General features: G+C 45.3%; 1 protein-coding gene across 1 annotated transcript in view; it reads left to right on the top strand.

Annotated features, from left to right (window-relative positions):
* Positions 1–466: 466 nt before the first annotated feature.
* LOC119659279 (organic cation transporter protein-like) overlaps positions 467–12,881 on the top strand; it is a 52,492-nt gene continuing 40,077 nt past the window's right edge. Inside the window, exon 1 of the mRNA XM_038067288.1 lies at positions 467–705. The gene's annotated coding sequence lies outside the window, so the exon portion shown is untranslated. The remainder of the gene's footprint in view (positions 706–12,881) is intronic.

The following is a 12,881-nucleotide window of genomic DNA, read 5'->3' as shown; positions in this document are numbered from 1 at the left end:
TTTTTTCGAAAATAGTCAAAAGACAGCTGTCTGTTTTGGAATATGTAAACGCCGATAAGACCCAAGGCTGGGGCTGTAAATTATGAAGAATTATTCTAGCCCTAGTACTTTGGAATTACACTGTGGATCTTAAAAGATACGAAGATTTGCAGTATCTTTTTCTTGAAAAGATATCAAATATGTTATGATGGCTCGTGACATCCTCAAGAAAATCCTCTGCTAAGTTGGGTGGCATATGTTTCTGTTGTCCACCGTAAGCCTTATCGTGTGCCATTGGCATCATATGCGATTTTGTTGATCTTATCCGCCGCATTACAGCTTATGGTATTATTGCCGGGTATTAAACAATGTTCTGACTTGTAATATAATTCGAATGCGCGCGCATATCGTTCTAATTATCAATTACGCGAGTTCTGCTGTTCAGTTCGCAGTAGGCAAAAGAAAATTGCGCTTTCTTATTCGAGTCTTCAGTGAGTTGCATATGAGCCACCTGAGCGGTGTAGAATAAAATTTAAACGCGAAATTCGGTTACAATTGTTGTAAATATCATTTATGGCTGAGCGGCAGTCGCAGTGCTGTAGTTGAAGAAAGAATTATTTCTTAAGAAAATACCATAGCGCAGTCCCCATTCAGATTTCTTTCTTGTTTATCAACAGTTTTTGTTTATACAAAGTGCACTTTTCAAGCAGTTAACAGTGTAATAAAGTCAGTTCTAGTGAGGTTCTGAGAAGTGTGAATGCATCACAAAGAAACTTCATATTTTATTTATCAAAATAGTCAGGGGCGGTCAGGAATACCAAGGAGCCACTCAGGGGACAGGAGATCATAAAATAGTCAGCTATTGAGAAATTAAAGATTGCACCATATGTGGTAGATTCAAATTCACGAGGTCGAAAGTGGATTCAATTCGCAGTCAAACTTGAGTTCGAAGATTTCTAGATATTCGAGGATCCTCACTTTATTTATTTATCATACTATGTACTCTTTCATCCCAGATAGAGGCAACTGGATCCCTGGAATAAGCGTAATCTTTAATTCACAGGCTAAACTTGGGTCCGAATTATAACGAAAGCTAAACTGTTTGAATTGGATCCAACCTGACCCATTCATATGATCTTTGATTTAGGGTCATCATGGACTATATACATTTGAAAAAGAGTGTCTTCCACGTTTTAGGTGCACGCAAATTAATAATATGCAGCACACAACACCTGGTTGTCTTAATCAATCACGCTGTCTCCAGAACAGACGTGAAGCAAAGGCAACAGATTGTTTCGAAGAAAAAGGACTTATCGCTGCCCTAGTCGAAATAATTGCCACATTTTGAAAAATTGGAGTATGTTGTAGTATAAACTACTAAATAAAAATTTGTAATTAAAATAGGTTTACCGTCTGCCTGCCTCATCGGAGACGGTCCTGAGAACAGAAGACATCCTTAGGACTAGCTTCCTATCGGCCGCACTCAGTTTATGTACATTGCATGGTATTTGCAGTGCGCTTCCCAAATTGGGACTGCATAGAACAAAATCACCTGTCTAGCATACAGATATTCTTCGGCCCTTCCACGTTCGGCAACATCTTCCCCAGAGCGATACTCACCTTGGATGCCTTGTCACAAGCATACTGCGCGTATTCTGTTATGGCGTTCGGTATAAGGACCACTCCCTTCTTCTCCTCCGCAACTGCCAATCCATTTTCCACAAAATCGTGGACTGTCAAATTTAATGGTTTGATTATTAACTAAAAAACGGTCGTTTTTGGCTACAATACGGACATTTCTAATCCAAAAAAAAGTTGAATGATTAGATACTCCATTTTTAAGGTTTTGTTTGAATCAAAACCTTATTAGAATCGGGTCGATGTCTGTCTGTTTTTTTTTATAGAGGTGGAAAAATCGGAAGCCACCGTGTGGGAGTTTAACTCACTAAAACCACCTCTCATCACCCGCTATGGTCCAGAAAACTATCTAGAGATACTCCATCGTGGGGCGGGTTAAAGCCCTACCGGCTTACTCCAACGGTGAGAACTGTTTCTTCCCAGCTGATTTTTTATAAGCGCTCTAACCTTCGAAGCAACTCCTGAATACAGCTTGGGGTGCCACGAATTGCATTCTACACTTCTCGGGATTCGAGCATTTGCGGAATGATCGTTTCCCCTAGTAATCGTCTTGTCAAGAGAAGTTGAAGCTGTTCCTTCTCATTTGCAAATCTCGGACATATGAAGAGTATGTGTTTCGGGTCCTCGTATTCGTTTATACACTCAGCACAAAAAGGGAGAATCGCCATGTCTAAAACGATGTATTACATATACCTACGGTATCACCATGTCCAGTTAAAAACTGGGTCAAATGATAGTGGACATTAGGATTATCCCAACATTTCAGCCACACCCTAATTGTGCACTCTGTCTCTGCTCGTGCCGTATCTTCGGCATTATGGTCATTGCGTGCTTTCCAACTGTATAGTACCGGCATCTCCTCCGCCAAAATATCAATGGGCACCATTCCCGTGACTACGAAAGCTGCTTTGTCTGACCTTGTTTGAAATACTCTAGCGACTCTTAACGCACTAAACCGTAGAATTTATTAAAAGTGGAAATGAACCACTCTGGTCTTGCTTTAATCGCCGCCTTCAAAAGCACGTTCGGTATTCCGGCCAGCCCGGGTGCGTATTTAGTTCCTATCTCTTCGCAGTCAATGGTAAGCTCATCCTCTGTTATTCTTGCAATATGCTTTATGGAATGTTCTTTTTCGACTGCAATAGTGCATTTGCTTTGCTGTGGGAATAGAGTGGTCATTATTCTTCGGAATAAAACTGGGCACTTTATCTGCGGGGCCCTGCTTCCTTTCAACTTAGCCATTACCCCTCCTCCCCCCGGGTTGATGTCGGCCTCTTCGCAGAATTCTTTACAGGAATTCCGTTTATTTTCACGGTTTACCTTCCGCAGCTATCTTCGACTAGTTTTGTTACTCGCCTTTTTTTTCCCGTTTGCAGGCATCACAGGCTGCGATTAAGTTTCTCACAATATACTCAGTTTTTCACTCTCTGTACCTGCTTGTGTGGAACTATCCTTAAATATCTCAGTAAACATTTCCGAATCAAAAATCTCTGAACTCCACTGCTTCGTCCGGCATGACTTTATGTCCTTCGGCTACTACATTCCTCTGTTCTCCATTACACTAAACAGTATAGCTTGATGGTCGCTATGTGTATAGTGTTCACTAGCTTGCCAGGTAAGGTCCCACCCATTGAATCTATTCTCCCTCTTCGGAAGGTATAGGTACTTCCGATATTCATCATCATCATCATCAACGGCGCACCAACCGGTATCCGGGCTAAACCTGCCTTAATAAGGAACTCCAGACATCTCGGTTTTGCGCCGAGGTCCACCAATTCGATATCCCTAAAAGCTGTCTAGCGTCCTGATCTACGCCATCGCTCCATCTTAGGCAGGGTCTGCCTCGTCTTCTTTTTCTACCATAGATATTGCCCTTATACACTTTCCGGGTGGGATCATCCTCATTCATATGCGGGCTGGATCACCCTCATCCATACATTAAGTGATCCGCCCACCGTAACCTATTGAGCCGGATTTTATCCACAACCTGACAGTCATGGTCCGCTCATAGATTTCATCGTTATGTAGGCTACTGAATCGTCCATCCTCATGTAGGGGGCCAAAAATTCTTCGGAGGATTCTTCTCTCGAACGCGGCCAAGAGTTCGCAATTTTTCTTGCTAAGAACCCAAATTTCCGAGGAATACATGAGGACTGGCAAGATCATAGTCTTGTACAGTAACGGCTTTGACCCTATGGTGAGACGTTTTGAGCGGAACAGTCTTTGTAAGCTGAAGTAGGCTCTGTTGGCTGACAACAACCGTGCGCGGATTTCATCATCATAGCTGTTATCGGTTGTCATTTTCGACCCTAGGTAGGAGAAATTGTCAACGGTCTCAAAGTTGTATTCTCCTATCCTTATTCTTCTTCGTGTTTGACCAGTGCGGTTTGATGTTGTTGGTTGCTGACGTTGCCACCATATATTTTGTCCTACCTTCATTGATATGCAGCCCAAGATCTCGCGCCAATCACCGCCTGCTAAGTATGGATGAAAGCAGTTTGTACGTCTCGGGTGGTTCTTCCCATGATGTCGATATCGTCAGCATAGCCCAGTAGTTGAGTGGACTTAAAGAGGATCGTACCTCTTGCGTTTACCTCAGCGTCACGGATCACTTTCTCGAGGGTCAGGTTAAAGAGGACGCATGATAGGGCATCCTCATGCCGTAGACCGTTGTTGATGTCGAATGGTCTTGAGAGTGATCATTGGTCAGGGTCAGCCTAGACGGTCTTATCAATTTCGTCGGGATACCGAATTCTCTCAAGTCAAAGGTCAAAGTGGTCCCGTCTGGAGAGGCCCACATATGGTTGTGGACCGCTTTCCGCGCAAACCAGGTACTTCCAACAACCATTTCGTATGACCCTGCTAATTGAGTAATCCGCAGTCCGTTTGTATTTTCGTGTAAGCTATGGGAGCCGACGTAACGCCTAAATACGGGCTCCTTCCCTACTTGGCTGTTAAAATCCCCAAATATGATTTTGATATCATATCTGGGACAGACTTCGAGGGTTCATTTTACTGCCTCATAGAAGGTATCCTTCTCCGAGTCTGCAGTCTCCTGTGTAGGGGCGTGAAAGTTAATGAGGCTTATATTTCTAAACTTTGTAATGATATGATTGGAGATAGGAGATCAAGTCGATCCCTTGAGTGGCCGATAACGACCTAGAGGGAGAGCTATCCCAAAAAAAACTAAACAATTTGGCAAAATTTGACCGTGAAGGTCCGCCCACGAAGATTGCAGCTCTATCAAAGCTCTCGGTCGACACGTTCTTGCACGCCTCTGTGCTAGCCAGGCTCGGGAATGTGGGGGGGTCCTTTGAGCGCTTTGATCCCTCACGCTTCATTACTAAAAATAACGTGTCTTTACCGGTGCGTGGGTCCGCATCGGATTTTAAAATCGAATTTCACGTAAGAATTCGCGACGGCCTATCGAATAAAACCAGAACGCGAGCTAAATTGGAAAATAAAAATAAAAAAAAAACGGCTCGACCGCGCGCGTGGAGTCGTTTGTCTCCGGACCCGAGTGCCGCGATCAAGTAGTGGAAAATCCACGACGGATCACCTTCCCGATTGCCGTCCCCTCCGCCTCAGATCTTGGACGAGGCGCGGCCGGTGAGGTTCCCACCCTTCCTCGACATCCTCCGGCCAGTTATTCTTTTAGAGGATGTCCCTTCTGTAAGAATTCCGCGGGAGTAAGGAGGAACTAAGGAGAGGGAGTCCTCAAACTACTTCCGATTACGAAAAATTCATTATTTATAAAAAAATTCTAGGATATTATCTATTAACACAAAGTTGACAATAAAATAACCAATTATACTAATTCAAAAAGGAGATAATAAGGCATATGAAAAATATTAAAAATAAAAAAAAAAGAAAATAAAATAAAATAAAATAAAAGAAAAGTCCAATCAATTACTTACTCTAGTCGTCACGCCGAGCTCGGTTAACGGCTGGTATAACAGGTTCTAAAAGAAAAACAACAAATTATGTCACGTATTCAATGATAATATGTTAATTACAGCTTTTCTGTTTCACTTTCTTTTTTTTAGTTCCGAATATAGGTACAACTTTTTCAAAGATTTCTTAGATAAATGTATTTATATTGTTCGTCTGATCACACCATTAGCGAAACACTTCACCGATTTCTTAAATCGAGGCACTTATATTGCTCGTCTGATCACATCATTAGCGAAACGCTTCACCGATCTCTTCCTTAAGTCAGTTATGTTTTATTACCTTTCTAATTTTTGCTTTCGGGTGAAAAGTTATCCAGTTGCCTTTGCATCTTTATGGCGAATCAATTGCCATTACTTCACCTTCCTTCGCTAAGTTCACTAGACCTTCTCAAGCTCCAAAAACTTCCGCCTCCACCAAGAAGTTCTTCAAACCGCTCTTACAGCTCTTCAACCAAAACTATTCTTTCCTCAAAATTCCCCTTCTCCTCCTAGATTCTCTCGCTCAAGAAAGAAAAACTCGCTGCTGCCTTTTCCTCCTTCTTCCACTCAACTCCTAAAAAATCCCATCCAAATCTCCTCCAACCACTCGCCTCTAGATCTCCAACAAAACTCCCCCGTTTTTTTCTTCCCGCCAAAAACCTCCTCCCAGCAACATTCTCGCTGCCTTTTCGTGCACCGCTTCTATTCCCGCTACATAGCCTTTCTCACTCGCTAGGCAATGTTGCGGCAACATACGCATGCGCCTGCGGATGCGGCAAATCATTCCCCTCCTGTCAAGATCAATTCGCTTGAATACATTGAATAATGTGCAATCTGCGGCGAACTTTAAGGCAATTGCACACTATTAAATGCATTGTTTAAGCAAATTGATTAAGAAAGAGCCGAATGAAATTCCGCTCCCGTCGCGCAGCCGCGGTCACTACAGGGCAGCTGGGTTTTCGAGACCCGCTCGAGGAAAGAAAGCTGAAGACCAGTGAGGGGCTCACTGCTGATAGCGGCTGGGTGTTGGCGGTTACAGGGAAAGGTAGACCGAGATCCAAACCCACATTAGGCCTTGAGGTCCTTCGCGTGAGCGATGCCCAGGTTACGACCCTCCATGTCCTCCAGCTCGTATTGAACCGTTCCGACTCGACCGATGACCTTCGCCTTCACGAACTTCCGATCCAATTTGGCATTATATCGCTTTGCTGCACTGCTTAAGTTGAAGAGCCGCTTATACACGATATCTCCGACTTGAAATTCACGAGCTCGGGATCGTAAGTTGTAACCCCTTTCCTGTGTCTCTCTTGCCCGAAGGATTCGCCCTTGAACCTCTGCTCTCAGAATAGCAAGTCTATCCTGAGAACAGATTTCCAAGGTCGCATCAGGTAAGGCGTTCAGGCGTCGTAAGAGGGCGTAGGTACTCCCATGGGTGACCATGCTTTGCCCAAAAACGACGTGATAGGGTGATGTCCCTATCGAGACGTGTTTCGCTGAACGCAAGGCACAGTTGATGGATGACAACTTGTTATCCCAATCTCTTTGATCAGGACCGATATAAGCGCGTATAGCAGCCAACAGTGAGCGATTTACTCGCTCCGAGGCGTTTGCCTGCGGGGAGTATAAAGCGGTGTAAATGTGTTGAATGCCATACTGGTTCAGAAGATCGTTGAAAGCCACGGATTTGAACTGTACCCCATTATCAGATGTGATCGACTCAGGGATTCCAAACACATGAAAGATTCTCTTCTCCAAGTATTCTGTCAGCACGTTTGCGGTAAACCGTTTAATCGGCTCCACAAATGAAAACTTTGAGAGAGAATCGAGAACGACTATTGCTCCGATATTTCCGGCGCGAGATCTGGGGTATGGGCCGATCAAATCGATATACAAACGTTGAAATACCCGATCGGAGATGAGCGCTTTTCCCATTAGAGGTTGGAGCGTTTGGTTGGGAGCTTTTGACGTCTTGCACGATTCACAATTACGGATATAGTCCTTGACCTGTGAAACCATTTTAGGCCAATAAAACCACAACCGCAGTCTACCCAAGGTTTTACCAACCCCCCCATGTGCACTCAAAGGATGATCATGGGCACGGGTGATCACCTCCATCGTCAGCTCCTCCGGAATCCAAAGCTTCCAAGCCTGTTGTTCCTGCATCTCATCTCCTGAAGCATGATTGGTTCGTTTGTATACCAACCCATCGCATACCTGCAGATCAGGGAGTTTGTTGGAATTCTCCCTAATACGCTCTATTAACTGCAAATAGTTCGCAGACCGAAAATGTGGTGAATTAAAATCCACGTCTGCGTTGTTCCCACTTCTCTCCAAAGCATCCACCTCCGCTGGTGAATACATGCGAGATAGAGAATCCGGGACCAGATGTTGTGATCCCTTTCTGTGTTTAATGATGAACGAGAATCCTTGAAGCTTCAATGCCCATCTGGCCAGTCTGCCGTGAAGGTCGGACTGGTTCATCAGCCATTTGAGCGAAGCGTGGTCAGTTACCACTTCGAATGTTGTGCCTTCAACATACGCTCGGAATTTGCGCACTGCCTCCACCGCTGCCAGACATTCTTGCTCAGTGACAGTGTAGTTTCGCTGAGGCTGTGTAAGCTTCTTCGACATATACGCTATAGGAACTTCATGTCCCTCCTCTGTCTTCTGCATCAGCACCGCTCCTATGCCATGTTGACTTGCGTCACAATGTATGGCGAAAGGCTTGGAGAAGTCGGGGCTGTGCAGAACTGGAGCCGAGGAGAGACTCGTTTTCAGAGCGTCGAAGGCCGAGATAGCTTCCTCAGACCAGCAAAACTGCCGCTTCTTCTGAAGCATGTCTGTCAACGGTGCAGTCAGCGAAGCGTAATTTGGCACAAATCGCTGATACCACCCACCCATCCCAAGAAACCGCCGCAGTTGCCTGACGGTTTTCGGCCGCGGAAAATCTTTAATGGCGTGTACCTTGTCGGGATCGGTACAAATCGTCCCGTTACCGATGATGTGCCCCAAGTATCGAACTTCCTTCATAACAAACTTGCTCTTCCGGATGTTCAACGTCAAGCCAGCGCGTCTCATACAGAGAGCCACTTCGCTTAAGAGCAGCAGGTGCTGATCGAAGGTCTCTGTAATAAGTAGCAAGTCATCTAAATATACAAAGACTTGATGACGTAAGTGAGCAGGGATGACCTTATCCATCAGTCGTTGCATGGTTTGAGGTGCATTGCAGAGCCCAAACGGCATGGTCACAAACTGATAGAGTGGCCGACCTGGGACGGTGAAGGCAGTCTTATCCTTGGACGCCTCATCCAGAGGAATTTGCCAGAACGCATCCTTCAGATCTAGACTCGTAATGAATCTAGCCTTCGGGAGACGACTGAAAATCCCCTCGATGAGAGGTAAAGGATAAGCGTCCTTCACTGTTACACTATTCACTTTACGTGCATCAAGGCAAAGTCGCACTTTACCAGGTTTCACCACAAGGGTAACTGGCGAAGACCAGGCGCTTTGCGATTCTTCGATGACTCCCAAAGCCAGCATCCTATCAATCTCTTCGTAGAGGAGCTTTTCGATGGCGGGAGAGACTGAGAAGTGTCTCTGTTTAACCGGTTTGTTACCGCCGACATCGATGACGTGTGTCGTGAGACTTGTACGTCCTAAGCCCTCCGACTCGAAAGATGGAAAACTGCCAATGACAGCATCGAGCCTTGCTCGCTGGTGTGTCGTCAACTGATGTTGATTGACGTTCTCAACATTTTCGATAGAACAAATGGAAGGTACAAATAAGTCCGGTGCGAGATCGAACTTGCGCACAAAATCAGCTCCAAGGTAAAGATTTTGCGTTAACGACGGGATAAGGAGGAACGACATCGATTCCGTCCGATCACGAAACGTGATGTCAGCTGACACTCTGCCTACTGTCGAGTGGCTAGTCCCGTCAGCTGTCCTGAGATCGATGCGTAATCTCTCCCACTTGTACCGACCGTCGTTAATAATTTTCCGGGCGAAATCCGAAGCTAAGCAACTTACAGTGGCTCCGGTATCAATCAGTCCCGAAACACGCTCACCCAAGACTGTGACATCCGCATACGGGCGAATGTCGTTATTGGGCCGACTCGTGAGAATGGCAGAGTAGTAAAGACGACGGTTGCGCATTATTCGCATCCAATATTGGCGTAAGCGAAGAGTTGAGCGCTTCGGTTTTTTCGTCGCCATCTCTGCTACTCCGAAAATTCGTTCTCTGGCCGCTTGGTATTGTTGCAGTCTTACGTGCAACGGCCTCAGAACCGAAAGCATCGGTTTCCTTGAAACAATTGGTGGTGGGGTCAAATCCGGGTAGGTCATAGTTAAGTTATCGGACCGCTTCAACACGGTAACTTTCGGAGTTACTGTGGAAGACGTTGTCGCAACGCTTGCGCAGTCACGTGCGTCCAATGCAGGAACGCCCTGATGACTGGGGCTGGGCTCTGGAACTCGACAGTTCGGACATACGGGCTTACGAGTGTTCGGGCGCCCGCAACCGAAACAAAAGACTTTGGGATCCTCCCAACAGTCTTCAAACAAATGTCCAATCTGCCGACAATTCCAGCAGACCAAGTCCAAATCTCGATTCTGAATCTCAGACTGAGGATTTCCTGAAATGCTCTTTATGTCAACACCCTCTTCAGATTCAGCAGAATAGCTGTGTAATTGGTGAGAGAGCCTGCTTGAGAGACGCTCCTCTAAAATTTCGCTCTGCTGCACTAACTTCCGCAGCTCGCGAACCGTACTAGCCGGAAAATAGAGAAGTTGCCTCTGAACATCGGGTCTCAACCCACGACGTAGCAACTCTACCAACTTGTCTTCCGTTAAAGAATTTTCTAGCCTATTGGCTAGCGAACGCACAGCTTTATAGTAACTGTCGAAATCTTCGGATGGACCTTGCATGCGCTCCCTCATCAGTTCAAGGATATCCCAATCATCTAGAGAATCCTTAAACTCATGGCGAAGAGCCTCACGAAAAGAGGTCCACTCGATTCGTCCGACAGACTGGTGATAGTCCCAATACCAATCTGCTGCTCTGTCTCTGAAAAGACTGTGTACATAAGTACACAGCAGGCCAAAATCCCCCTGTAAGGTTGTGTTGGTCAAAGCCTCCACGCGGAACAAGAATTGGTTGATGGGCAAAGTTTTCGATGTGCCATCAAAAACCAAGTTCCAGGATGCCAAAATTGAATAAACACGATCCGCTGACATGGTATTAAGCGGTCGTGCCTGGCATCTATACGGCGAATCGTCCTCGTCAGAAACAGTAAAATCGTACATATAGTCGAATCCGGATCTGTCGTCATGTCGGTGAAAGTTCTCGGATCCGGACCTGTCGTCAAGTCCGTAAAAATTAAGGTTACGTCCATGGTCAGGTGTGTTAAAATCGTCTTTATTATGTCCATAGTCACGTCTGTCTTCGAAATGCGCTGCACGAGTTGAAGCAGGCTGATGTTGAGCTGCCTGATGCACTGAGTGCGTGTTCGGGTTCGAGTCTCGAAGCGGGACAAATTGCTCTCGAACCAATCCTTCATCTCGTGGAGCATCCGTCGCCCTAGCATCCCGCGTGGAAGGATCAACCCAACCCACAGGATCTCTCCTCGCCGCCTCATGCCACCGTCAGTCGTCACGGCGTGTTGGCAGGTCAAGCTCCGCTGAGCTCCACTGACCTGGAGGTAACGTGGAAGGGAGACGATAAAGGTCGCGAGACCCGTGATCTCGTTGATGGGACATGTTGGTTAATAAAATTTAAAAAAAAAATAAAATTGGAAACGACCAAAAGGAAGTCCAAGAAAAAGACGAAACGAAATTCCAAAGCGAAAAGAAGCAATAAATTGGAAAAAGAAACGAAGTATATAGAAAAAAAAAGTAAAATGATCAAATCAAGCAAAAAGAAGAAATGAAGAAAAAATAAAAAAATAAGGCAAACTAAAGGAAATGAAAAAAAATTAACTATATAATAATCTAAATCGAACGATAAGAAAAGAAAAGAAAGAAAAAGAAAAAAAAATAATAATTACGAGGACTCCTCTCTCTCCAAATTGTCAACTCCATATTCAACTCCCGCAAAACTCTCGGATGACTAAAAAGCCATCCCAACCTCATAAATTTTCTCATCTGTGTGCAGAACTTCCACACACAGTGTTTTCCAAGAAGAGACAACAATCGAGTTGCTCCCCGTCGCAGAATATTAAATAAAAGAACAAGCAAAAAGGGAACGCGAGAATTCAATCTTCCTCGTCTGGAGTCAGAGAACAAAGTGAAGATGAATCATTGAGGACGGAATGGCACAGCATATAGCCGACTACCTCCGTATTCCATCAAGGATCCATCTCACCCGTCACTTCATCCCTACAAAGAAGAAAGAATATTTAATTTTCTTCAAATCTGAATCGAAGAGATAGCCGTTTCACATAAAGGTAGGGAAGGACACTCCTCAGACGCTCGGACGGCAATACCTTTCAGCTTATAGCCGCGAAGGCCCGTAGATCCAGAGGCTTCTGGGAGGCAATCACCTACGAGACGTTAAGTCTCAAGACAAACACAACAAACGACTAGCTCTTTTGGTATTCTACCAAGGATAGGGCAGGAAACTCTACGTTACAAGGTGGGAAAGGAAATTGAGGCTTAGGAACACTTGCTTCCGGGGAAAAAGGCGTGAAACCTAAACTAGAAATCTGAAGACAAGTGTACGTGGAGCCTAGCCGGGAACAATATTGAGAATCTATTGATTCTCTATCCGACACCACCAAACGAAGTTGTGAGCCGGAATAGGCTATCTTCCACATGATTCAGGAAACCTGTAAATAATAAATTATGCCTGAATCCAGGAAATGTTGGGCCCCACGTTGGGCGCCATTTGTAATGATATGATTGGAGATAGGAGATCAAGTCGATCCCTTGAGTGGCCGATAACGACCTAGAGGGAGAGCTATCCCAAAAAAAACTAAACAATTTGGCAAAATTTGACCGTGAAGGTCCGCCCACGAAGATTGCAGCTCTATCAAAGCTCTCGGTCGACACGTTCTTGCACGCCTCTGTGCTAGCCAGGCTCGGGAATGTGGGGGGGTCCTTTGAGCGCTTTGATCCCTCACGCTTCATTACTAAAAATAACGTGTCTTTACCGGTGCGTGGGTCCGCATCGGATTTTAAAATCGAATTTCACGTAAGAATTCGCGACGGCCTATCGAATAAAACCAGAACGCGAGCTAAATTGGAAAATAAAAATAAAAAAAAAACGGCTCGACCGCGCGCGTGGAGTCGTTTGTCTCCGGACCCGAGTGCCGCGATCAAGTAGTGGAAAATCCA

Source organism: Hermetia illucens, chromosome 6 (genome assembly GCF_905115235.1).
Source record: "Hermetia illucens chromosome 6, iHerIll2.2.curated.20191125, whole genome shotgun sequence".
NCBI lineage: Eukaryota > Metazoa > Arthropoda > Insecta > Diptera > Stratiomyidae > Hermetia > Hermetia illucens.
This window is presented reverse-complemented; position numbering and strand designations above follow the sequence as displayed.